We start from the raw sequence: 27,620 nt of genomic DNA, 5'->3' as shown, positions 1-27,620 counted from the left end.
TACCTTAAAAATAAAAATGCTGAAATAGAGCAGATTTTTAAAGTGCATTAAATTATGTTGCCAGAGGGTGCTGAAAGTGGGAGTTTGACCCAAGCATTCCCGTTTTCCACCACTACACTCTGCCTGACAGAATGTTCAACACAGATCTGTTGAGTTAACTAAATTGCACCTACCAATCATTTTAATATTTATAGAAAGCTGTTATCCCTTCCCAACATTTTCAACATGCCGAGAACTTTCACTTAGTTTTTATATAGCCCTGTTATCCGCTAGGGTTTACTTGTCACTAGGAAATCTAGACAAACTTGGCTTAAGCACTGATCCTAACTTGCCAATACCATTGCTTGTGAAATTTAAAATCAAATCCCATGACCTTTAAGAATTCTTAGTGGCTTACGCCTTCATGGTTCTCATTGTTTCCAACACCTGAATTGTCATTAAAGCCCTCATTTTACTCTGAATATAAAATACATTTATTTCATTGGATAGAAGCATATAGCAAAGCACACGTCTACTCATACCAAGCATTTTATGAATTCTGTCTGGTCTATTAAAGATTCTTGTGTCAAAGAAAGGTTACCCCAACTAGAGCAAAGCCTTCTGACATCACGGACCTCACTCTTTTTTTGTCACTATTTTCATCTTTGTCTCAGCACTTCTCTCAGAACCCAACTCCACAATCCATCAAACAGCTTAGCAGAAAGCAATCAAACAAAAAAATGGCCTGTCATAAACAGCATCTACTTTCTAAGAATGCAAGTGGAGTTGTAAGTGCTATCTTTTTTTTCCTGTTAATTAGTTGTCACATTATTTTTATATCCTTCACTGTTCTAATCATAATTTTCCAAATATCTTTTAATTAATTGTCTAGTTTATTTTCTAATTGGTCTGTTAATTTTTCACTGGTGTCTGCTTTTTAATAAATCATAAACGAAGGATTCACTGAATCTTTATTTTTGGTGATTGTTTTAGTGATAGTTATAATAGACAAAAGCCCATTAGTCCTACTGTTGGCTGTAGAAAGGAAATGTGTTTTTTCTATATACCTCGTTACAAGGCTTATAGCTGCAATCTATTCCAAATGCTTGGAAGTATCATTTTGGCAAAAATTTTTTAGCAAAATAGATGCCCAGGTAATATAATGCATAACCTGTCCTGAAAATATGGTCTTGGATATGACATACTGGAAAAAGTAATAACTTCAAACTTTTGTTGAATTTTGTTGGTTTTGCTTTTTAATTTATTGTTGCAAGGGTAGTCTTTTGGTTTCTTGCCTGGATTTTCACCTTCCTCACTTCTTCTCAGTCTCTCCTTCAGCTCTCCTTACCCTTCCAGCCTCTATCCGTGCCACCCTAACAACACTCTGTTAAATCTCCTAGCATTGGAGTGATTCAGTGCTTGGTCCTAGGCAGGTCTTCTTTTTATCTACGCTTTTCTCCCAAGAAAATCTTACTCAACCCTGTGACATTAAATCCACTTGCACTTTTTAATACTATAAATGAGTCAAAAATGTATATTACTATTTACAAGATTTCCTCTGAGCTCCAGATTATTGTGTCCAGATACCTCTTTCAGGATCCCAGTCAGGTTTCTAAAGGAAAGGAATAGAATATTAAATTTAGGTAATTTGAAGCAAGTTTAATCAAGAGACAGTTTCAAAGACCTGAGTAAGGTATAAGGACACAACAAGAAATGTCACAGGATACCGTGCCGGGCTTAAAAATAACAAGGGACAGAGGGGTTACTGGAGCCTGGAGGTAGAGAGACTGCATTGAGAGGGCTGCTTTATGGGAACCATGACCTTAGTTCAAGAAACATCAAGGGAGGCACCCAAGCTATGGAAACACAGTGGAGAAGGAGCCCAAATCATACATATTTAAATGTCACTCTCCTTCCTCCAACCCTTTGTTCAGGCTCTCTGTTAGGGGAACTCTATTAGAAGCTGAAAAGTAAGAGAGTCATAGATGTAGCTCTCAAAATCGGCCTCCTTGGGCCACAAATCAAGATGCAGAGAAGAAAGTATGAGTGTGAACAGGTTCATAATGTGGAATGAATGTATTCCAGGAAACAGTATATGGAAAAGTCTCAAGAAAAAAGACCCAGACCTAAGCAGTTAACATATTGGGCACAAAGAAGTTAGAGGGGCAATTTATGAGGTTGAAAAGATAAATAGGGGTCAGATTACAAAATTTTTTTAAACTACATTAAGGACTTCGAATTTAAAAATTTACAGCAAACTGGATGCAGTGGCTCAGGCCTGCCACTTGTCTGAGACTGAGGCTGGAGGATCACTTGAGGCAAGGAGTTGGAGACCAGTCTAGGCAACAAAGAGAGATCCCATTGCCACAATAATTAAAAAATAAATAAATAAAGTAAAAATTTAAAGTGAAGCTGTGTCATTGTAATGTTTATGTTACAGAACCAACATTCTGGCTGCTGATTGGATACTGGATTAGACAAAGACCAGGGCGGAGGCTGAAGGAGCAGTTTAAAAGTTAGCAGTGAGATCATCAGAGAAGTAATAGAATAGAAGGAAAAGGCAGATTGATGAGATATTTAAAAAGTAGAATTAATAAAATATGCCTGCTATTTGGATGTTGGAAGTGAAAGAAAAAGAGAAATCAAGGATGATGTAGAGATTTCCAGCATGTTTATCTTAGAGGATGGCAGTACCATTTCCAGTGACAGCAAAGAGAATAGAAAGAATGGAGAAAAAAAATAAAATGATTAGTGAGGCCTGGTGCAGTGACTCAGGCCTTTAATCCCAGCAATTTGAGAGGTCCAGAAGGCAGAACGCTGGAGCCCAGGAGTTACAGACCAGCCTGAGCAACATGGCAAAAACCCATCTCTACAAAAATTACAAAAATTAGCCAGGCATGGTTGGTACACCTGAAGCCCCAGCTACCTGGGAGGCTGACTTGAGAGGATGGCTTCAGCCTGGGAGGTTGAGGCTGCAATGAGCCAAGATGGCACCACTGCACTCCAGCCTGGGTGACAGAGTGAGACTCTTTCTCAAAAAAATTTGTTAAAAAACTAAGAAAATGATGAGTGAGCTTTAGTATATATTTTAAGACATTAAGTTAAAGTTGGATGCCTGTGAAGCATTTCAGTAGAAATGTCCATAAAGAGAACAGCAATATAAATGTACTTTTGAAAATTACTGCCATATCATGAGGAAGTAGTTGACATGACAGAGAATTTAACTTAGCTATGATTGACCTAACACATAGCTTTTTTCAATATAACCAGTTAATAACAAGTTTAATAATTTTTTAAAGGCAATTATTTATTTACTTACTTAATTTTGAGACAGGGTCTCACTCTGTCGCCTAGGCAGTAGTGCAGTGGTGTGATCTCACTGCAGCCTCGACTTCCCAGGCTCAAGCGATCCTCCTACCTCAGCCTCCTGAGTACCTTGAACCACAGGCCTGTGCCATCATGCCTGGATAATTTTTGTATTTATTGTAAAGAATGAGTTTCACCATGTTGCCCAGGCTGGTCTTGAACTCCTGAGCCCAAGGGATCTGCTTGCCTCAGCCTCCTAAAGTGCTAGGATTACAGGCGTGAGTCACTGTGCCTGGCCACAAAAGGCATTAAATGCCAACAACAAAAGATAACTAGCTTCTAAAGTCCATCCTTTCAATTGTAATTATCTTCCATGGATACTCCCTTATTGTTGTTTGTTGATTTGATGCTGTATGAAGTAAATGCCTGTTAAACAGATTGTAGAGAAAATATTTCTGCAATATTATTGAGAAGGAAAATTTAAGATCTCCAACTGGACTTTGAGTTTTAGAACTAGAAGGAGTATTCAAGGTCATTTAGCAGACTCAGAGGTCTCTTGTTTTAGATGAGAAAGCAAAGGACCAGGTAGTTATGCCAAAGGTTGAATCATTCAGAAATAAACTATCGAGTAAATAATTCATTAAGATAAATAATGATTAATGCACACATGGGTTAATCAAGCATCTCCACTTATAATAATGTAAAACAATATCTATGATACAAGGCTAATAGGGATCAAGGGAGGAGGAGAAGCTAGACAACAGAAAAAATACACAGTAGATTAGATTTTAATTAATATCATACTGATGTGATATGAGCCTCAAAAGATCAATCTTCAATGCTCCCAAGAAACTCCATAAAATAAAAGCATATTTATATTTAAAGGTTGAAATATGGGAAACTGCTAAAAACATGGATGCTGAAATTGTTAACATTTCATTAAAGGTGGAAAAAAGCTCACTGCCTTAATGGAAACTGAACTAAGCCCATAGAGAAGCAGATGTTTCCCTTTAGCAAACTTTCAAAGCAGCAGGAACTTGCATTCAGGCAGGAAACTGGCAGAGCCGCTGGAGCCATTTCTAAGTGGCTATGAGAGTTGAGAGAACGTCCTTGAAGACCTGTGCTCTGGTTAAAATGGAAGTAGAGGTTTTGGCAGACTGTGCTATCGGCTGCCTGCCAGTGATTTTGAAAAGTATGACAGCTAATGTGGCTGCCCAGATAGTTCTTTGGCTGCACCTCTGGTTGGAAGACATGATTTTGAAAGAAGTCCACACAGGAATTCCATTTGGCAGGGGCTTGCTTTTTGGCATGGACATGGAAAGTCTTCTTGAATAAGCACTGAAGAATAAATTATTCCTGCCTCAGGATAAAACTTCTGGGGGATAGGGAAAGAATCAGGCAGCAGATTACACAGAGGCAGAAAGTTTTTGAACTGGCAAGAGACACTAGAAATTTGCAATCAGTAAAAATAACCCTACTGCAAGGAAAAGAACTGGAAAGTTCTTCAAAGGACCCGGAAGAAAAAGGGGGCTGCTCTGGCTACTCAGTCATTGCTCTGAATGATGAAACCAAATAATAAAGATCATATGTGAATCAAAATGGGAAAGTGTACACTTAATTCAAGAAAGTGCTTATCTAAAAATATTTAAATGTTGTGAAATATGAGAAACAGATTTTACAATGTAGAGACCTGGTACTACACTGATCATGAGTTCACAAAATGCTGACCTAAGTTTTCAGGTCTGGGTTCTTCTGTTACCTGCTGTGTAAAGTCTTTTGGGGGATTGAATACATTTGGGTTATTAATGTAGTTGGTCATGTAACCGACATGTAACACACAGAGGGGCAATTTCAGTGCCAGTATCCTTATGGTACCTGACAGTGTCCACATGCCTCTTTGGCATGTAAAATGTCATCAGGTTCTCGACCATTTCAGTTCTTATGCAGCTTCTGATGTATGAAAAGAGCATAGTGTTTTCTACTGATTGATAATAAAAGGTCATAATGACTACTTTTTTTCTGTTAAAAATATGCAGTCATGACCGCTTGAGTCTTGCGAAAGATTGTTTTCCCTAGGGTATCAGGTGAAATACAGGATGCTCAGTTTAATTTAAATTTCAGATAAACAGTAGCTAATTCTTTTTCAGTATGAGTATTCCAATTTAACTGTGGGTGCTATATTTTACTTGATAAATTAGGCAGCAAATTTTAGGGACAGTTTTATGAGGAAGAGAGATCTGTTCTTCAGTTTCAAAATGCTATTACATATATAAATTCACTTAGCTAGAATCCAATACCAGTAAACCTAACAACAAATTTTGTGTTCCATAAAACATTGAGAGTGAAGTTCAAGTGCAATCTTTTACCTGGCCTGTGAGTTTATTTTTTGAAGAAATGTGTTTGATACCACTGCTTCTAGCACAGGTGCTGAAGAGGTGACCAAAAGACACACTCAGTGGTAATGAGGGGCAAATTAAAGAAGGAAAAGCAGAAAGAGAAGAAGGAGATAGAATGTACATTTTGGTGATTAAATCTATGAGTTTGGATACCAATTTTGCCAACTACCTACCCATGTATCTTTGGCTAATTATAAAAAATTATAATAAATGTATAATAAATTATAAAAATAGGACATGACAATGACTGAGGACAGTGTTTAACATAAAAAAGGTATAAAAAGTATATAGGTTTATATAGGTTTGTGTCTTTTCAATAATTTAACAGCAATTGATGCTGGAGGCTTGAGACTTAAATCCAGATCCTCTTGCTCAAAGAGTGAAGTTCAAACTGCTAATGCTTTAAACCTATGTCAGAAAAAACAGACATTTAATAGTAATGCAATGAAAAAAATCAAGGTACAGAATGTAATTATAATTTAAAAATTATTTAGACTACTGCTGTTCTGCCTTTTTTAGAAAATGCTTAATCAAAAGGCAATTTTACACAGTTACTTGAGGATATTTGACTCCCATGGATAATTGCCTAATGTAAATTCAGAGGACACGTATTTACAGTCAGCAGTTTTGAAAAACACTATGACAGAGTATTAAAATCTTACTTGTGATATCCATCATCTTCAAGTTTAGTGTAGTGAGTGTAGAAGATGAGATGGCTCAGAAGATTAACCTGATGAAGTTATTAATTAGAATATTTGACCATAGCTATATCACAAAGTATTTCCTGATGTGATTATTATGAATTGCTGAAAAAAAAATGTATTTTAAGCTTCTAAAATTGATTGAGTCTAAAAATACTTTTTAAGTGAATGATTCTATTTTGCACATTGCTTCTAATAGATTATGAACACATTAACGCCAGGTTTGTAGGTATTTTATCAATAGATTATCAGGGCCTTTGCACATGTATAATGGACACACATTATAAAATAATAAATCAAGGGAGATATAAACTTAAAATAATTAAGGAAGTAATAAAGAAAAACCAGTTTACAGCACAGAGTAGAGTAACGTATACATAGCTTATAAAACTTATGTCCACTAGCTTGGGTGAGATTACAGAGGTGTCTTTTTCTCCTATTTGTCTTAAAAACTGTTAGGCACAATGTTTCCTAAAAATTCCAAAGGAGTTGATGACCTTTTTGTAATATCACTTCCCTGACAAAAATTTATAATACAAATAGTAGCCTAAATATACTGAATAATTAAATGGAAGAAAAATTGTACTTTAATTAGTATCATCAATTTATATTTGGATGTCAGGTTTAATAAGTATCCACTTTTATCAAATAATAAGTTAGTTTGTAAAAGCTAAAATGCATATTTTTAGGAGTAAAGAGTTTTCAACATTCCTTGTGTAGTTGAAATATTTGTCCAGAAATTTTAAGGATGTAGGGAAAGAAATCTATTATTTTCCAATCTGTATGAGAATCATAGTAATATGTACTCTTCAGTACAAAAGGAATTTATATACAAAGCATTCAGAATAGGTCTGCTCCACCCATTCATGGAAAGCACAGTGTTACTGTTATGCTGGCTTTCATTATCATATTAAACAAGTCTAGCCTCTTGACTGAATATATATGATAAAGGATTAGTGTTGTAATAAAAGAAAATAATCAGAAAGGTAGATGATAGCCATAAATGAAAATTGCTAGTGAGTTACATAATAATTTTATGTCACTTTATTAGTGAGCTTTTTGTTTGTTTCAAACCAAATATTTCTTTGGACAGCTAAGGAAAGGAAACTGGAAACAACATAAAACAGAACGTTGTCTTTAAGCCATATCCAAAGAAAACACCGTTAGAATTTGCTGAGCAGCAGTATCTTTCCTTATGACAGAATATATCTGGAGGTTCTCACACCTACCTGGCTTATACTGACCTAAACCTTCCTATATTTAGCAACATTTAGTGTGAGCTCAAAATAAGAAGCTAGCAGTAAGGTTAGAAAGGCACTATCCATTCCTTCAAATCCTATCTCTGAGAACTCGTGGACTAAAAATTCCCCAACCCCTCTTGGTCAATCTCTCTGTTCCTTATTGTTGTACTGTTCAATACAGCAACCACTAGCCAAATGTTGTTATTTAAATTTAAATAAATAATACATAGATACAATTTAAATCCTGTGTCCTCATTTGTAATAGCTACTTTTCAAGTGCTCAAATGCTAAATGTTCTCTTGGACAGCACAGAAAATCTTTAAAGGGCCTTAAGTTACATTTCTTTATATTCTCTTTCTAATAAGTGAGAAAGGCTTCATGACTATGGCGTGATTCTCCTCCTTTCTGTCTCTACCTGTAGAGTGAACCCTAGGTTAAACTGACAATACAAAATCCAACTTCTTCACATTGCCTCTCTGAGATTAAAGCTCAGACAGCGAATAGTCTTGGAGGTAAAATTGCACGTGTGTGTTATGAGAGAGTTTGCGGCAGGGTGTATTGACAATTTATTCAGTTAGTATAATATACTTATTTAGGTTATTTTCTGACGAATTCACTAAAAACTAGAATGCATATAATAATGGAATGGGAGTTGATATTGATGGTGGTGAAGAAGAGAGGTGGGCTGATCATGAAAAGAGAAGGAAGATAAAGACACAAGGAAATGTAATAGAGAGAGGAAAGAGAAACAACAATTACTTTGCAAATTTGACAAAAGCAGGTTGTTTGGTTAATAATACCAAACAGGATAAAAGCAGATTTTCAACAAAAGTCTTTTATGGGGACAAAATCTGCTGAGCTAAATACACCTCAAATCTCCTCAGCATAAAAGCTCAAAGAGCAACATTTCAATACTGACTCTTCCAGTGTATACAATACTTCCCTTCATGCAGAAGCCAAGCACAATTGCCATAATTTGGCTCTTGTCAATATGTTTCACCCCTTGTATCACTGTGTCTGGAACAGCAAGGTGAGATCCAGGCAGACAGGGCTGGAATCAGGGAGCTGGTTCTGTGAAAATGCGTACTGAAATACAGACATGTAAAGGATATTATTTCAAGGCCAAACTGTGCCAAAAAGACGGTATATGCAGGATTTTTTCACTACTTGAAATCTGAACGGTGAGTGATAAGAGAAATTGAGTGATTGGAAGGCAGTACTTACCAGGGTGTGGTCCTTGTATTTATCAGTGCCTTAGGACAATCAGTACTTTAGGAAATACAAAATGATTCAGTTTGTAAATGGGGAAAGGACACAATGTTTTTGAAAGTTGGATTCAGTTTTGACAGTGGTGGACAAAACAAAGTGCCATGGCATGGGGGATATCCACAACATGAAATAAATATGTAATGTATCTGAAGTAGTAATATTAAGTGCTATGTTGATAAGTTAAATTGGAATGGAGACTAAAGAATGATGGTGGCTGGTATTTTAGATAGGATAGAGAGGGAAGATATTTTTCAGGGGCCCATAGAGAAAGAACTTAAAGGGAGTAAAAAATGTTGTGTGACTCTGAGGGAAACCAATGTTACAGAAAGAGAAAAAATCAGATTCAAAGGTCTTGAAGCAGCCAAGTGATTAAGTAATTTGGAAAGCTTGTGGAATAGCAAGCTGCCTGATATGGATGGTTCCAATCAGGCAAGGAAAAGAGTGCAACGAACTAACATTAGGGTCCCCATCATGAACCTAATGATGTAGGTCTATAATTAGAAATCGATAATTTCTCAGCATCATCACTGCCCCCACGCTGGTTCAAGACGCCACTCTTACATGACTGAAATAATTTCAACAACCATCTAACTGCTTCTTACTGGCTACCTTAAAGTCAGTTTCACCTAAATTTGTAATTACTCTCTAACCTGAATGACGAGCTTTTACAAAACACCTCTAATCAAGCAAGACACAACAGTGCTTAAGACCTAAATTCAAAATAAAAACCAAAGTTCTTATCCTAGGTATTCTCATCATACTCTGCATAATTGGTTGTCGTGCCGTTTGTCTTCTGTTGAGCCCATCTGCATTCCTTCTGCTCCAAATCCGAGGGCTTCTTTGCTGCCCCTCAAAAATGCCAAGCATGGCCCTACCCCAAGGTCTTGGCACTTAGCATTAAAACAGTCTTTCCTCGGGTGTTCCAAATAGCAGGCTCCCCTTCTCATTTAGGTCTCTGCTCTCATTTCGTCTTCTTAGAGAACATTTCTCCTATCAAATTCTCATCCCTTCCTATCAGTTTCTAACCACTTACAAAATTTTCTTTTTCTCCACAGAATTGATTGATACATGACACACTATTAACAAGTGTTTGTTGGTTATTGTTTACTTTCTTTCTCCTTGTACCAGAATGGAATTTCCCGAAGAGCAGGGGTTGTAGTTTATTCTCTATTTATCTGTAAAACCTAGAACTGTGCCTGGTACATCCATATTGGCTAGTGACATTTTTTTACAATAAATAAATAAGAAAATGAAGATAGCAGCAACACAACTTGCTGATGATTAGAGATCTAATGTGAGAAAAACAGAAGCATCAAGGAAAAGTCCAAGGTTTTTATCCTTAGAAATGGTTGAATTGTGGCAGCTTCATAAACTCAGATAAGGATCAGGAGCAAGGTGGTTGGAGGAAAAAATCAGGTGTTCTATTTGAAAATGTTAACTTTCCTTCTGTGACTTAGCTGCTAAGAGCAGCTAAAGCAGGAGAGTGGGTCATAACTACTTTACCTTGAAGGTAATTTGAAATAGATTTAGTAGTATAACATCTAAATGTGTCATTGCTTATACTAAACATATTCGATCAAAGAATATTATAACAGAAAATACTTTAGAAATTAGGAGTTCCTTGGAGTGTCCTGAGGGGACATGGAGTAGTAAGCCTTTGAGAAGCAGTCTTCCACTCTTACAATCCATTTTATTTATTTATTTATTTATTTATTCCTTTATTTTTGAGACAGAGTGTCACTCTGCTGCTCAGGTTGGAGTGCAGTGACATGAACTCGGCTCACTGCAACCTCCACCTACCGGGTTCAAGTGATTCTCATGCCTCAGCCTCCCAAGTAGCTGGGACTACAGGCATGCACCACCATGCTGGCTATTTTTTTTTATTATTATTTGTTTTTATTTTAGTAGAGATGGGGTTTTGTCATGTTGCCCAGGCTGCTCTGGAACTCCTTAGCTCAGGCAATCTGCCCTCAACCTCCCAAAGTGCTAGGTACAATCCACTTTAACCTGAGTAGTTTGCCTTTAATGAGACAATGGAAATGTTTTCAGGATGGTAAATAAAGAAGCTTTCTGTGGTTACAAATTTTCAAAGTCAGGGACTTCAACTTCCCTATTTAAAAGAAAGAAACTGGAGCCAGAGAGGTGACATAATTTGCCCTTGAGCACAAAGTTGGCTGGTGGTGGGGCCATCTCAAAGTCCGGTGTGGTAACCCCAAGATCTTTTCTCTACATTATACTCTAATACAATACATCTATATTGAAGCCAGCTATCATGTCATGAAAGGATCTGGGATCTGTAAACCGACCTGGGCACAGTGGTGGTGTGGGGCTGATTCATACCAGTTCATGAGAGCTGATAGTTAAATTTTCATGGATTTTGCTAGTCGTGGTTAAACACATACATAATTAAAAACTAAAATGTATAAACTTACAATTAAATATTGAAATAAAGGTAAGAAATACTCAAAACTCATCACCTTTTATTTTCACCACACTTTACTATTTTTTATATCTGTGATGCCATTTATATCTAATGTATCTATACAATATAAATACTATAGAATACTATGGCACCACTCCTGAAGCTCCACATTCAATGGCATCACATAGGCAAGCTTGATATCTGACATGGTAGCAGTATTGACACAGAAAATTGTCAAATGGTATAAACCAGCTCTCCTCTCCCATCCCTCCTACTGTGCATGGCTAGAGAGCTAGTGGTTAAACTCACACAAGTGCACAATTTCCTGAAATTAAATATTTCATTCTTTATTTTTTTCTGGGACTTTGGGTAAATAATTTAACTTCTTTCTTATCTTGACCTGAAAATTAGATACAATAATTCCACTCTCATTTGGAAATTGTGGTGACTAAATGACAATATATACAAGCATTCAGAAAAGATGGCCCTACATACAGGACTATCAGTAGGCCATACGGCACATTTTTGCAAACCAGAAGGAGGAAAAAAAGCTGTCTGGGCGCCGTGGCTCACGCCTGTAATTGCAGCACTTTGGGAGGACGAGGCGGGTGGATCAGTGGAGGCCAGGAATTCAAGACCAGCCTGGCCAACATGGGGAAACCCCCTCTCTACTCAAAATACAAAAATTAGCTGGGCGTGGTGGTGCACTTCTGTAATTCCAGTTACTCCAGAGACTGGGGCCATGAATCACTTGAACCGGGAGGCAGAGGTTGTAGTGATCCTAGATTGCGCCACTGCACTCCAGCCTGGGTGACAGACAGAGACTCTGTCTCAAAAAACAAACAAAAAAAAACCTGATGTCCTCAAGACACTTCTCTTATCATATTATTGTAATATACTGATTCATATTAAAATAAAATACAACTTCTATCTACCAGGAAATTATCAAAACAGTACACATATAGCCATCTCTGGGAAAAATAATGTAAACTCTGTATGTTCAAGCAACCTGCAAAGCAATATTTTTTTCTTAACTTCAGTATAAGTAGCCTCTACCTAAATGTTTAGTCACTTTTTCTTCTCTAACTCTGTTCAAAACCTATTTCTTTGTTTTTGTTTTCTGTTTATTTGGTTTTTAGTTGGGGTGGTGTCAAAGACATAACAAGTATCACAAGGAATGTGTGTTCTTTTTTTTCTGTACAGCATCATTAAATAAAAGTCTCAGGAAAATCCTCTCCCTGGGGCCTAATGCTCTCCAGTAACACCCAGTAATGAGTCTTCTCCTGGAAACAGATGGAATTCATTGACTGTGCCTATGGTTCTCACACCAAATGTGCTAAATTTCTGAGACCCTTCCAAACAATTTGCTACACAACCTTCACGTGAGTAGTAGAAGAATATGTCACCTCTATAGGTCTCCTGTTGAAAATCAATTTTGCTTACAAATCGTACTTGCTTGCTCTGGTATGATGTTTGTAAGATAATTCAAGGAATAACTTATCTATCAGTATTCCAAATAAAAGAAGATTGAATCTGGGTTTCATGAATAGGCTTTAAAATTATGTTGGAATAATTTCCTATCTCTGAATCCCTAATCATGTTTTTTTACAGCATCTTAGCTTCATGAAGTGGAGAAATGCCCTGCTGGCTACCCCTGCTACCAAGAAGAGTTCCACCTCCCCAAGGAAAATCAGATAGATATCGACACTCTCATGTTCATTTCAGTATTACTCACAATTGCCAAGATTTAGGGGGAAAAAAAAGTCTGTTGATGGATGAATTAGCAAAGAAAATGTGATACGTACACACACACACACAATGGAATTTTATTCAGCCTTTAAGAAAAGGAAATACTGACATTTGAGACAACACGGATAAACCCAGAGGACGTTACACTAAGTAAAATAAGCCAGACACAGAAGGAAAAATGCTCCATGATCTCATTTATAAGTGGAATCTAAGAGTTAAACTCTTAGAAACTGAGGGTAGAATAGCGGTTAGCAGGGACTGGAGTAGATATTGGTTAAGGGGTTCAAAGGTTCAGTTATGCAAGTTCTAAAGGCCTAATGTACAACGTGAATTATAGTTAACAATAATGTATTGTATAAATTGAAATTTGCAAATTGTAGAAATGCTGTGTTCTCACCACAAAAAGAAAGCTATCAAATTGCGTGTCTTAAATATACACAACTTTTAATTTGAAAACAAAATTAATAAATAAAAACAATTATGGTTTTAAACCAAGGAGGTCTACCTTTCAGTTTCCTCATAATCAATATAGAGCAATGAGACAGAAAACACGTTTGGAAATAGAAAAAAAATTTTCCTGCAATAGTTTGTATCTGCACGTGGAAAGAACAAAGAATCCTAATTCTCAGGAAAGTCTAATATGGAGTTACTGTAATTGAAATGAAGAAAGGGTTGGATATCTAAAGGCTAATTTTCTCATCTCTCACAGCAGGGTAAAAATAAATATGGTATGATAGCAAAATAATTACTTTAAGAGATATGGTGACTACAACCTTAATATTTTTTACAATTTTTCTTTTTATCACGTGGACTGTATACTAACCACTTTTGTCTCTAATTCATTTTATCTAACATTTTCATTTCCTCAGGTTATCAATTCATTTCACTATATTTACACACCAAATGCAAATTTAATATATTTTACTCAAATTTAACTGTATTTTAAGATCTTATTTTTGTTTGTTAGTCCAGTTTTCTGTATATATAGAAAGATAAATATGTAAAATGATGTTTAGCAAATGATAATAACCATTGTTTTTATGCAGTAGGCTTATGATTATTTTTTCCTTAACTATTTTCTTTTTAAACTTCAACAAAACATTAAAAGAACAAAAATAATATATAAATATGAATAAGTATATGAACATACATGAATATATGAATATAGATGAACATACTAATATATATATATGTATGTGTGTGTGTATATATATATATAGCTTTTACCAGAGGTTTGAAAATAGTATCAGTTATGTCAGGCATTGAAATCAGCAAAAGGACAAATAGGGAGAGTTAATCCTGTGATTCAATTAAGTTTCTTATTGTTTGAATTTTATTGTGTTGTTCTCAAAAGCAATGGGGAATTGCCAGCACAAAATTCAGAATGATGGCTAATTCTGAGTAGAGCTTAGGTAGCTGCAAAAATGTGGTAATGTTCTGACCTGAGTAGTGGCTTTATTATATTATATTTCTAGAATATATTTATAATTAAATATAATCTTTTGTACATATAGAATATTACATTACAATAATAAAGAAAATCAAAAGAATCAAATTATAATAGTAAGTTTTACAGAAAATAGAGTTAGAAAACTTTCATAGCCTGTGGCTAACTTGAACCCTCATACATATAATAAACAAGTATCACCTATTGTTCTGAGTCCTGCAAAGAATTTAACTCCTTGCTTTGTGTGACTGCATTTCAAATGACAAGGATATTATAATAATTGTGAATAAATAATTGTACAATTCATATCTTTTCTAAAAAGCAAAATTAAGGCATTTTACAACATATAGGTTAAGTAAGAATGGTTTATTTGAAATCTGTATTTTCAACTTGGGTAATGCATGTTCTTTCTTTCTTTGAAGAGCGTCCTTGGGTATTGAGTACTCATAAACTGTTGCACATATGGGGGAAATTTTTAGAGAGAAAATAACTAGCACCTGGATTGCCATAACATTGAAAATGTCTTTTGTGTGTTTCCAGTTTGCAATATTTTGGCTCATGGGGAATATAGGCTTATAAGTTAAAGTCGTTTTTCCTTAACCAGACCATCCTATCTTCCTTATCACCTTCCTCATAACCATCTTAAACCTCTTTAATCACACTAAAATTGATTTTACTCTAAGTTCTATACTAAGCCTCAGTGATCTACTTTTTCTGTTTTCTATTTTAATTTATTTACTAAGTCTCATACTATACACGTGGGGGCTCTCTTAACATTCTTTTTACATGATATGTTGAAAGATACTACACTGTTAGATATAAAAATTAACGAATCAACTTTGAACATTTAAAATTTCATAATCTGATAAATTAGGAAATTCACAATCTACTAAATTTTCAAATTTTAAAATACTTTCAGGAGACTAAAATACTCTGGGTTCTCTTTATAAATTTTATAAACAAATAATTAATATAATGAGTTTGGTTTTTTTAAATCCAGGATTATTCCCAGAAAACTAACCTAAATTGTACCGAGAACAGATGAACACCTAATCTAAGAATAAAAAAACATAAACATATTTTTGTTCCTAAGTTTCCCAGTATTGATCACTTCTCTTTTACATTTTCTTCATTAGGTTTCTAAATCATTAGATTTTTTTCTCTTTTTTTTTTCTCTCTTTTAAAAAAGAAAAAGAATAATTTTATGTTTAGGCAGATTTTTCCTTTTAATTCTAATTCATATTTGCTCGACTATTTTGCCTTGAGACTTCCTAACTTCTCACTATTATTACTTCCTAAAAATGTGTTCCAACATCTTAAATTTAGTAAGAACATTAAAGACTTATGTTTCTATAATCGTTAAAAAGAGTTTCATGATGATACGCTTGATAAACATCATTTCTTCAATAGCTTGTATGTATAAATCAACAACAAAAAATCTCCTTCTGTTGCTGCAGGGTGCCTTTCTTAACATGGGTCCTGAGAAGTCAGAGAAAATAGCAAAGGGAAGAAGCAGGAGAGGAAGAACCCATTCTCCTGTCCCTTCCCAAATCTTTGTGTTAACAATGACTCCCATGTCCTTCAAGAGCACTAAGAGGAAGCAAAGGTAGCAGTATTCCGACTGCAATAGACCGTGATAATTCAAATGTGTGATTCTAAAAAAAAAAAAAAAAAAAGCAGAAGGAAAAGTTCACAGCATATTCTCCAGAGTGATGTGCTTAAATATGAGGAAATCCTAGGAACATATATGATTTTTATCCCATTACCTTGTCTCACAAACACCACAACCCACCAGTTAAAATTAACGAGTGGTCAGGAAGAAACACTTATTCTCAAGTGACAACACTAAACATTCCCTCTATTCTACTTACATAAACCTTTGAAGAGACTTCTTTCATTTGGTTGCCTTTTGCCTGACTTTTCTAGCTCTCAATCAGAAGATAATGCTTTACATTTTGGGAGAAACTATAAGGTATATAATGTCGCAGTTTAGGTGAAACATATTCAAAACAGATACTATGAAATTTATAGCAATTACTTTACTCATTTAACATTTAAATTATTCAGCAATTACAAATTTAATGCAGATCTATTTCAGCACAAATCATAAAAAATATTTTAAATTTATTTTAAAGAAACATCTTAAGACTCCTTTTCCAAGGGGAAAAAAAAGTCTATCTGCTATTTGTTGGAACTTAAAAAAAAAAGAAAAAGGAAGAAAATACAAAAACTTAACAGCATTCTTTTCCATCTCCACATAAAAGAGAATTTTTTGCCCCACAGCACTTCTTGTCCATTAGAGATATTTGCCAGATGACATAAGATCTTCTACACTGGCAGCTTCAGTGGCTATTTGGAAAGCTTCGCTGCCACCTGCAGCTGCACCTGCTGTGAGATTTTACTTGTAGATTCCTTGGTGAGTACAAAATCTATTGCCTAGATTAGTAAATGAACCTAATCCTAGTAGCAATTTCCTAACATAGTTAAAGAGTTTCCCTGGGTAGGATTGGACTATGCGGATATGTTTTCCCTTGTAAATTTATATAAACTAATGGATGCATAAACAATAAATGAATTCTGTATAGGGATGTAATTTTCTTCATTAACTAACATTATTATACTAAAATTGCTTAGGTCAGAATTCACCATGGAGCTGGTCTTCAAGCTGTGAGTTTAAAAAAAGAAAAAGAAAATAATTATCTCTGAAATTGTCTGCTTTTTTAATTTAGTAATTGTATCTGCTACTTGCAGAAACTTTTAAAATATTTGTGTTTTATGTTTTCTAATTTTTTATTTTTCTTAAAATAAGTAACCTTGGCTTCTCAAAATGGAAATAAAGAATACAAGCTTTGCATCATGTTCTTAAAGGTGCTGGTCCATATATGTCCCAAGCTATAACACTGATCCCCAGTTCATACTGCTCTAACCACGCTGGTCTCCTGGGGATCTTAAATATTCTAAAAGTGCGCTTCCCTCAGGGCCTTTAATCAAGCTCTTCTCTAGGTCTGAAACACTCATTCTCCAGGTATCTGCATAGCTGGGCTCTTTCACTTTGTCTATTTTAGTGTCATCTAAGCAGAAGGCCCTACTCTAAACACCCTACCAAATACAGCAGTGCCTCCCACGCACAGTCATTTTCTGTTCTATTATCCTAATTGATTATTCTTTTTATTATCACAGTCACAAGCTATGTTATACATTAATTTGCATATCTGTTTATTATCTATCTCCTCCCAAACAATCTAATTTCCATAAGAACAGGAACTCTGGATATTTGTTTATATGGTAAGTCACATTGTACGTGGTCATATTCTACAAACATATGTTTAGTAAACTCATGAATGAATGCACGTAAGACTGTGGTATAGATGATTTTTTAAGACGATTTTTTTGTAGTTTGTTTTTAAGAATAATAAGACCGGGAGCTGTGGCTCACGCCTCTAATCCCAGCACTTTGGGAGGCAGAGGCGGGTGGATGACCTGAGTTCAGGAGTTTGAGACCAGCCTGGCCAACATGGTGAAGCCCCTTCTCTACTAAAAACACAAAAATTAGCCAGGCTTGGTGTCAGGCTGCTGTAATCCCAGCTACTTGGGAAGCTGAGGTGGGAGAATCTCTTGAACCTGGAAGGCAGAGGTTGCAGTTAGCCGAGATCATGCCACTGCTTTCCAGCCTAGGAGACAGAGTGAGACTCCACCTCAAAGAAAAAAAAAAGAAAAAAGAAAAAAAGAAGAAAATGTGATGCTTTCAACAGATTGAATGACTCAAGTCCATTCTTTCCTCTTGTGAAATTTACATTTTCAGGAATTATTTGGAGTAGTAAACAAATTTTACTTGAGGATATTCTAATATTTGAAAGTATGGTAAAATGAGAAGACATTTTGATAAAGATTTAGAGTCACTTTTTAATACATGTTCTTATTCACATACTCAGCTTACAGCAGGACTTTGCTTAGGAACTCATTTTGCCAAAGTATCAAATAAACCCCAAAAGTTTTAAGTGACATGAGAAGGATCTCAAAGTCACGTAAATACAAATAAATGTGTTTTCTCCTCTTCCTTTCAAATGATAATTGGACTCCATGAAATTAAAAATGTTTTTAAATTATGGTTCCAATGGTTCTATCATTGTCAAATAGCTTAAAAAGTCTGCTTCGTGATGTCAGAAAACTATGTTGATTGAAAAAATAAATTTACTTTGCGTTAACAAAAATCTCATCATTTGTTACTCAAAAATAAACAAATATGTAGAGATCATCTGAAGAATTAAATGACAGTTTTGTCTACAGAGATCCCATAGAGTTTAAAAATAGTTATGCTATTTTTGTTGAGATTTTCTGGGCATTGTTTTAAAACAAAATTTTTATTTATTTTGTAATTTCAGATGAAGACTTGGCAGAGTTCTTCATTCACAATATTCTTTGCCCAAAAAGTTGATTGACAAAATCAATTTGGAGACCCTACATCATTTTCAGCAATCATGCTAAGGTTTTGAGACAAACAAATTGTTGTGTGAAAAACACTCATAGTACGTTCCTAGTATTTGTTTACTATATTTCTCTACAAAACATCTATTAAGGCAATAATGCAGACAAACTTAATACTTTAGATCATACTACAGAAAAAAAATAAATTCTTATTAATATTGAGAGACATAGGTTCAAAAGAGACATGTATGGAATAACTGAAACGCACTAAAACGTGTTTGTGCTACTCAATTCACATGCATGCTCACGCGTAATGTTCTAGTAGGTTTGCATATGGTTGATCAAGTGTACTCGTTTCCAAATTTAGTAAGTGCTGTCTTTGTTGCTGTTTTAATGTTTATTTTTTGCACCATTATTGTGTTTTGGATCACCTACATAGCAAATGCAATCTACTTGCTTTTAATGGTGTTACATATTGGATGCATTATTCTAGCTTAAAGTAGTTTTAAAAATAGTTTTATTCATAGTTTAGCTATACTATGCTAAATTTTTCAGATCCTATGCCGCATCAGTATAAACCCCACATCTACATGTCATAATTTAAATTCCTCCTAGTATTTTACGCTCTTTTCTGAAAAGTAAATAATTTATTCAAATCAATAAACAAGTAAATGGTCAAGATCAGAAAATTATTTGCTCAGTGGATTGGCAAAAGAATATAACTAAATAAGTGAGTAAATTCAGTTTTGGAAGTAGAATCAAGTTATATTTTATTCAAAATTACCTTATTGTTGTCATCAAATGGAAAACATATTTTCAGGATTCCTAAGAATAAAATAATATAATTAAATTTTCTCAAATTACTACTATAAATAGTATGGACTAAGTATACAAGTTCAGTATTTGCTCATTTATTCATTCAAAAGCAATATTGTGTTTACTCGGTGCAAGTCCCAAAGATATTATCTCTTAAGACATTGCTCTCTAGGATCAAAAAAATGTTATAAATTATTAAAGTATTTCATTGAATGCAAGAGAACAATGAATGTTTTAGATGTAAGCAATAGCAAACTAAGCCTACTATGATAACAGCAATCTTTTTTCTCACATAAAAAGAATTCAGACTATGGGTCAATGTTAGTGTAGGTTTAGTTACTCAATAATGTTTGGATTGGAAAGAACACCTGGATTTTTTGGACTTTCCTTTATTGTAGCAAGAGTACTGACACTCTGAGCAACTCTTCCAAGGAGGACAAATAAAGAAAGAATGAGAATATGTAGAAAAACAAAACTTCTCTTGCCACCCCAAGAAATCATTCCCTTACTTTACTCATGAGTGTCACAAAGAACCGTTAGCTATAGGCAAGCTGGAAAAGTGGATATTTAGCTTTTCCAGACTCTTTAGTGATGAGAACAAAGGAAAAACTGACTGACCTTGGGATAAAACATGTATATGAGAATGGGAATCATAGAACTGGCTTCCCAGGAGAGTAATTTGTAATCTTCGTTCCGAAGGGAAAGTAGAAATTAGCTACTGCTATGAGGAAAAGAGAATAAATACTTCAGAAAATAGCATTCTCCTTGCAGAGCCAGAAATGCATCAATCACAGAGATCTGATTTATCCCAACAGTTTAGTGTGGCTACAAAAACGTTGATGTAAGGGATAGCAGAATATGAGACTGCAGATAGCTACTGGTCAGCAGAGGAAAAGTCTTAAGAGCTAAAATGAGGACTTAGAACTCTATTCTAAAATTTGCAAGAATTTCTTAAACATTTTAATAAGAGATGCAACTTTAATGAAATACCTAGGAATGCAACCTACAAGGGATGTGAAGGAACTCTTCAATGAGAACTATAAACCACTACTCAAAGAAATAAGAGAGAACACAAACAAATGGAAAAATATTCCATGGTCATGGAGGGGAAGAATCAATATCATGAAAATGGCCATACTGCCCAAAGTAATGTATAGATTCAATGCTATTCCCATCAAGCTACCATTGACTTTCTTCACAGAATTATAAAAAACTACTTTAAATTTCATATGAAACAAACAAACAAACAAACAAAAAGAGCCTGTATAGCCAAGACAATCCTACAAACTATACTACAAGGCAACAGTAACCAAAACAGCATGGAACTGATACCAAAACAGATATATAGACCACTGGAACAGAACGGAGGCCTCAGAAATAACACCACACATCTACAACCATCTGATCTTCAACAAACCTGACAAAAACAAGCAATGGGGAAAGGATTCCTTACTTAATAAATGGCGTTGGGAAAACTGGCTAGCCATGTGCTGAAAACTGAAACTGGACTCCTTTCTCACACCTTTTACAAAAATTAACTCAGGATGGATTGAAGACTTAAACATAAGACCTAAAACCATAAAAACTCTAGAAGAAAACGTAGGCAATACCATTCAGGCCATAGGCATGGGCAAAGACTTCATGACTAAAACACCAAAATCAATGGCAACAAGAGCCAAAATTGACAAATTAGATTTAATTAAACTAAAGAGGTTCTGCACAGCAAAAGAAACTATCGTCAGAGTTATCAGGCAACCTATATAGAATGGGAGAAAAATTTTGCAGTGCATCCATCTCTCAAAGGGCTAATATCCAGTATTTTTATGGAACTTAAACAAATTTACAAGGAAAAAATACACAACCCCATCCAAAAATTGGCAAAGGATATGAACAGACACTTCTCAAAAGATGACATTTATGTGGCCAACAAACTTGAACAAAAGCTTGTCATCACTGGTCATCAGAGAAATGCAAACCAAAACCAAAATAAGATACCATCTCATGCCAGTTAAAATGGCAATCATTAAAAAGTCAGGAAACAGCAGATGCTGGAGAGGATGTGGAGGAATAGAAACACTTTTACACTGTTGGTGGGAGTGTACATTAGTTCAACCATTGTGGAATGCAGTGTGGCGATTCCTCAAGGATCTAGAACCAGAAATACCATTTGACCCCACAATCCCTTTACTGGATATATACCCAAAGGATTACAAATCACTCTACTATAAAGACACATGCACACATGTTTATTGCAGTGCTGTTCACAATAACAAAGATTTGGAACCAAGCCAAATGCCCATCAATAATAGACTGGATAAAGAAAATGTGGCACATATACACCATGGAATATTATGCAGCCATAAAAAAGAATGAGTTTATGTCCTTTGCTGGGACATGGATGAAGTTGGAAACCATCATTCTCAGCAAATTAACACAGGAACAGAAGACCAGACACCACATGTTCTCATTCATAAGTGGGAGGTGAATAATGAGAACACATGGATACAGGGAGGGGAATATCCCCTGTTAGGGGATGAGGGGCTAAGGAAAGGATAGCATTAGAAGAAATACCTAATGTAGATGATGGGTTGATAGTTGCAGCAAACCACCAGGAAACATGAATACCTATGTAACAAACCCACACGTTCTGCACATGTATCCCAGAACTTAAAGCATAATAAAAAATAATAATAATTTTAATGAGATGGAACTGGACCAAATTTGTATTTCATTATTATTACTTTTATTATTTTATAGAAACAGGGTATTGCTCTGTCATCCAGGATAGAGTGCAGTGGTGAGCTTGTAGCTCACTGTAACCTCAAACTTCTGGGCTCAAGTGATCCTCCCACATCAGTCTCCCAAGTAGCTGGGACTGCAGGCGCATGCCACTATACCTGGCTAATTTTTAGAGTTTGCGTTTTCAAATTATCTTCATGGTGATGTTTTGGAAAATAGATTGTGTATTGTAAGGCAAATTAGAAAAAGTAAAAACAATTAGAAGCCAACTGCAAAAATCCAAGCAAGAAATAATTTGTGTGAGAAAAATGGTAGTAAGAATAAAGAGAATTCAAAAAAGTCAAACTCTGTATTTTTTGAAAGAATGGAAAAATTAAATCCTCAGTACATTACATTCCAAGACACAATTTTCACCACAATTACTTAGCCTTTCATGTACCTAATAAATTACTTCTACCAAACGTGCTTTTTCACCTCATTTCATTGTTCATCTCTGCCCCTCCACATTTTGTTTCATATCCAAAGGCACTTATCCAAAAGCTTCATGAGCTTTCCATTTGCCCTACATTCTGTGACATATAACTTGCCAATATCCTCATATACCGTTTTCCCTTTTCTTTCCAATGTATCTAACTGGTAAAACCCTTGGATGAAGTCAACAAACTCCTTCCTATATACTCAAAGTTTCTGTATACCAATTTAGAACATCATAGAATTGGACAGTTGTACAAAAATGCTTCCATGAACTTCAATTGTTCCCTTAATATTGCCTTACATCGTAAGATAATTCTTATGAGTTCTTTATTACCGTACTTTCTCATCTTCATGGTAGTTGTTTTTAACCTTTTCTACGTTCTTGAAAACATCCCACCACTCAACTTTCCAACCTTTCTTATTGGATGACTTCATTTCTTACCTCGCACAGAAAATGGAAGTCATCAGAGAGAAAGTCATATTTTCTTTTTTTTTTTTTTTTTTTTTTTTTTTTTTTTGAGACGGAGTCTCGCTCTGTAGCCCAGGCTGGAGTGCAGTGGCCGGATCTCAGCTCACTGCAAGCTCCGCCTCCCGGGTCCACGCCATTCTCCTGCCTCAGCCTCCTGAGTAGCTGGGACTACAGGCGCCCGCCACCTCGCCCGGCTAGTTTTTTTTTTTTTGTATTTTTTAGTAGAGAAGGGGTTTCACCGTGTTAGCCAGGATGGTCTCGAGTCTCCTGACCGCGTGATCCGCCCGTCTCGGCCTCCCAAAGTGCTGGGATTACAGGCTTGAGCCACCGCGCCCGGCCGAAAGTCATATTTTCTTATACATCAACGCATCTGCTGGTATTTGAATCTGTGGTCTCTTTCTTAACTAATATGATAAAAGAGACAACATTTCTCTTAAGACTTAACTCTTTCCTTGTGTTGAATTCCAATGCTTTATGGCATTCACAAATACTTTGAATATCTTTCCCTCTGAAAGACTGAAGAACCATTTTACACTTCTGGTTCCATTCCAGCATTACTTTATAAAACAAGTCCATCCATTGAAAAAACACTTTCATGAAATTTCATTTCCTCTTCTGCATATCCTATCTTTCTTAATCCTGTCACACTTGCCATATCTTTCTCTATTCATTCTCTCCTCCTCTCTCTCTCTCTCTTTGATTCTCCTTCTGCCTCTTCCTCTCCATCTCTATCTCCATCTCTCTTGTATCCTTTCTCCTTTTCTTTTCCTTTCTCTTTCTCTCCCCTACTTCCATCTTTTTATTACTTTTTATCTATCCTTTCATATTACCTTTAATCAATACAGGAGAATTATATATTTTTAAAAATATATAGAAATGCAAAGCTGAGGAAATAAGAATATAATCTCCCCACCCCCAGACATTACTATAATAATATCTTCATATTACATCTTTCATATATATCTAAATATATATTTATCAAAATGAAATCTTACTCCATAAATCTTATCACAACTTTCTTTTTAGTAAATAATCACCACGTATTTAGTTCAGTAAATTTTCTATCATCTGGTGTCTAGATCATATTTGAATCATCTTCGTTATTTGAAGATGTTATTTACAGCTGATTTTTTCAAAAAATAGTATTTTTAGGCTAAGGTAGGAGGATTGCTTGAGCCCAAGAAGTCAAGGCTTCAGTAAGCCACGATCACACCACTGCATTTCAGCCTGGGCAGCAGCACAAGACTCTTTCTTAAAAAAAAGAAAAAAGAAAAATCGGTATTTTTTAAAGATCATGTGTTATATCTTGTTGTCATGGTATTTAAGTTCTATTTTATTTAGCCTAAACTTCTTTTTATATAACTCATTGTTGAACATTTTTTTCTATTGGCTCGTTATTACTGTTTGCAGTATTTCGCGCTGGCATTGGCTACACCATTGCTTCCTCATAGTGTCATTTGGCTTTTTCCTTTGAAATAGATGATGATGATGATAGATATAGATAGATAGATATAGATAGATAGATAGATAGATAGATAGATAGATAGATAGATAGATAGATAGATAGGAGAGAGAGGGAAAGAGAGAGAGAGAGATAATGGACAGACATCTGGGAATTTGTATCTAAAAGGACTGGTGAATGAATATTAAACATTTTTTGCTAGAATACCAAATAGAGGATGTGAACTTCAAGGTGCATTGCATCAGACATGGTATAGTATTTGGTTGACCATCATGAGGGATACTAAGATTGACCACTATTTTAGAGTGATGGAAATCTCACCTTTTCATTTCACAGTTACATTTTTTCACTGCAAATAGAAAATAATCTTCATATTTTTTATACTATACAAACATCAAATCTTTTTACCCACTCACCTAATGAACTTATACGCATTTGCTGGAATTGGTAATTTTATTTAGATTTGTAAAATAAGGTTTAAAAAATTATTTAGTTTCTTCTACATTTATTAACTGGCATTCTTCTGCAATCCAGTACTTTTTCTCATCAGTTGAAACTACTACATTACTGAGAAATTTAGTTTCTCTTGGAAAAGGCATATCAATGCATAAATACACATGCTGAAAATAAGAAATTGATTTAGTATGACAGCAAGAGTTGAAAAGCGAGTGTGAAGCAAGTTCACTGTGCACTGTTTTCCAACTTGCCTTGAGTCTAGTGAGACAGAACATCCCCACACACCACAAGTTACATAAAGTGAGTTTGTTGCATATAGACAGTAAAGGAAAGCAGAAGTCTAGAATTTATTATGAGCTGGTCCCCACAAAGCTCAGAAAAGCTACCAATAGTGATGGGATCTCAACTCCATGTGCCCCACTTGCACTGCAACTGAGAGACCTGAGACAGCCACCTTTCCCTTGCATATTATTATACCCCAGGGGTACCTTTAAATGCTGGGCTGAAGTGTTGAAGGATATCCATTTCTGGGAGTGAACAGGAACAAACCACAGGCAGTTCCAGCCAGCTTCCTCTTATCGCAAGTTGTATTCTCAGCACATTACACACTTACTCCTGAGAACTATAAGCAAGAAAGGGAGAGAGAACTGGGTCTGTTCAAGATGACCCACAGCACTGTACAGCAGGTAGACTACCTTTTGTTTGTTTCTTTGCATTTTATTTTCATTTTGAACTCATAAATTTTTGTGGATTTAATCTATATTAATTGATATAGTTTGGTTGTGCCTCACCCAAATCTCATCTTGAATTGTAAACTGCATAATTCCCACGTGTTATGGGAGGGACCCAGTAAGAGATAATTAAATCATGAAAGCATATTTTCCGATGCTGTTCTAGTGATAGTGAATAAGTCTCATGACATCTGATGGTTTAATAAAGCGGATTTCCCCTGCACACACTCTCTTGCCTGCCACTATGTAAGACAAGTCTGCTTCTCCTTTGCCTTCCACCATGATTGTGAGGCTTCCCCAGCCATGTGGAACTGTGAGTCCATTAAACCTCTTTTTCTTTATAAATTACCCAATCTTGGGTATGTCTTTATTAGCAGAGTGAGAACAGACTAATACAGTAAATTGGTACCAGTAGAGTAGGGTGCTGCTGTAAAGATATCTGAAAATGTGGAGACAACTTTGGAACTGGATTACAGGCAGAGTTTGGAACGGTTTGGAGGTGTCAGGAGAAAATAGTAAAATGAGGGAAAATTTGGACCTTCCTAGAGAGTTGGAGAGTTCAGAAGACAGGAAGATGTGGATAAATTTGAAACCTCCTATAGACTTTTTGAATGGTTTTGACAAAAATGCTGATAGTGATATGGACAATAACATAAAGGCTGAAGTGGTCTTAGATGGAGATGAGGAACTCGTTGGGAACTAAAGTAAAGGTTACTCTTGCTATGCAAAGAGACTGGTAGCATTTTTTCCCCTACCCTAGAGATCTGTGGAACTTCGACCTTGAGATAAATGATTTGGGAAGAAATTTCTAAGCAGCAAAGTGTTCAAGAGATAACAGAGCATAAAAGTTTGGAAAATTTGCAGCCTGACAATCTGACAGATAAGAAAACCTCATTTTTTGGAAGAAATTCAAGCCAGCTACAGAAATGTGCACAAGTAACAAGGAACCAAATTTTAATCATGACAAAAATAGGGCAAATGCCTCCAGAGCATGTCAGAGACCTTTGTGGCAGCCCCTCCTATAACAGGTCAGGAGGCCTAGGAGGGAAAAATGGTTTCATGGTCCAGGGCCAGAGCCCTGGTGCTTTGTGCAGTCTTGGGACTTGCTGCCCTGTGTCCTGGCCATGGCTATAAAGGACCAAGGTACAGCTCATGTCATGGCCTCAGAGGTGCAAGCCCCAGGCCTTGGCAACTTCCACATGGTGTTGAGCCTGAGGGTACATAGAAGTCAAGAATTGAGGCTTGGAAACCTCTGTCTATATTTCTGAGGATGTATGGAAACATCTGGATGTCCACAGCAGGGGCAGAGTCCTCATGGAGAACCCCTGCAAGGGCAATTTAGAAGGGAAATGTCAGGTCAGAGCCCACTGGGGCACTGCCTATGGAGCTGTGAGAGGAAGACTATTGTCCTCCAGACTGCAGAATGGTAGATCAACCAACAGCTTGCACTATGTGCCTGGAAAAACCACAGACACTCAATGCTAGCCGTGAAAGCAGCCAGAAGAGGAACTGTACCCTGCAAAGCCACAGAAGCAGAG

The 27,620-nt window shown here is 35.7% G+C and overlaps 1 long non-coding RNA gene across 1 annotated transcript; it reads left to right on the top strand.

Moving 5' to 3' along the window:
* Window positions 1-124: 124 nt before the first annotated feature.
* LOC108584308 lies at window positions 125-14,202 on the top strand. Its single transcript, XR_001899317.3, has 3 exons — window positions 125-767; window positions 12,518-12,696; window positions 12,926-14,202. It is a non-coding gene; the product is annotated as an uncharacterized LOC108584308 (long non-coding RNA).
* Window positions 14,203-27,620: the final 13,418 nt, after the last annotated feature.

This window comes from Papio anubis, chromosome 1 (genome assembly GCF_008728515.1).
Source record: "Papio anubis isolate 15944 chromosome 1, Panubis1.0, whole genome shotgun sequence".
Lineage (NCBI taxonomy): Eukaryota > Metazoa > Chordata > Mammalia > Primates > Cercopithecidae > Papio > Papio anubis.
Note: the sequence above shows the minus strand (reverse complement) of the source record. Positions and strands in the feature narration are given on the sequence as shown.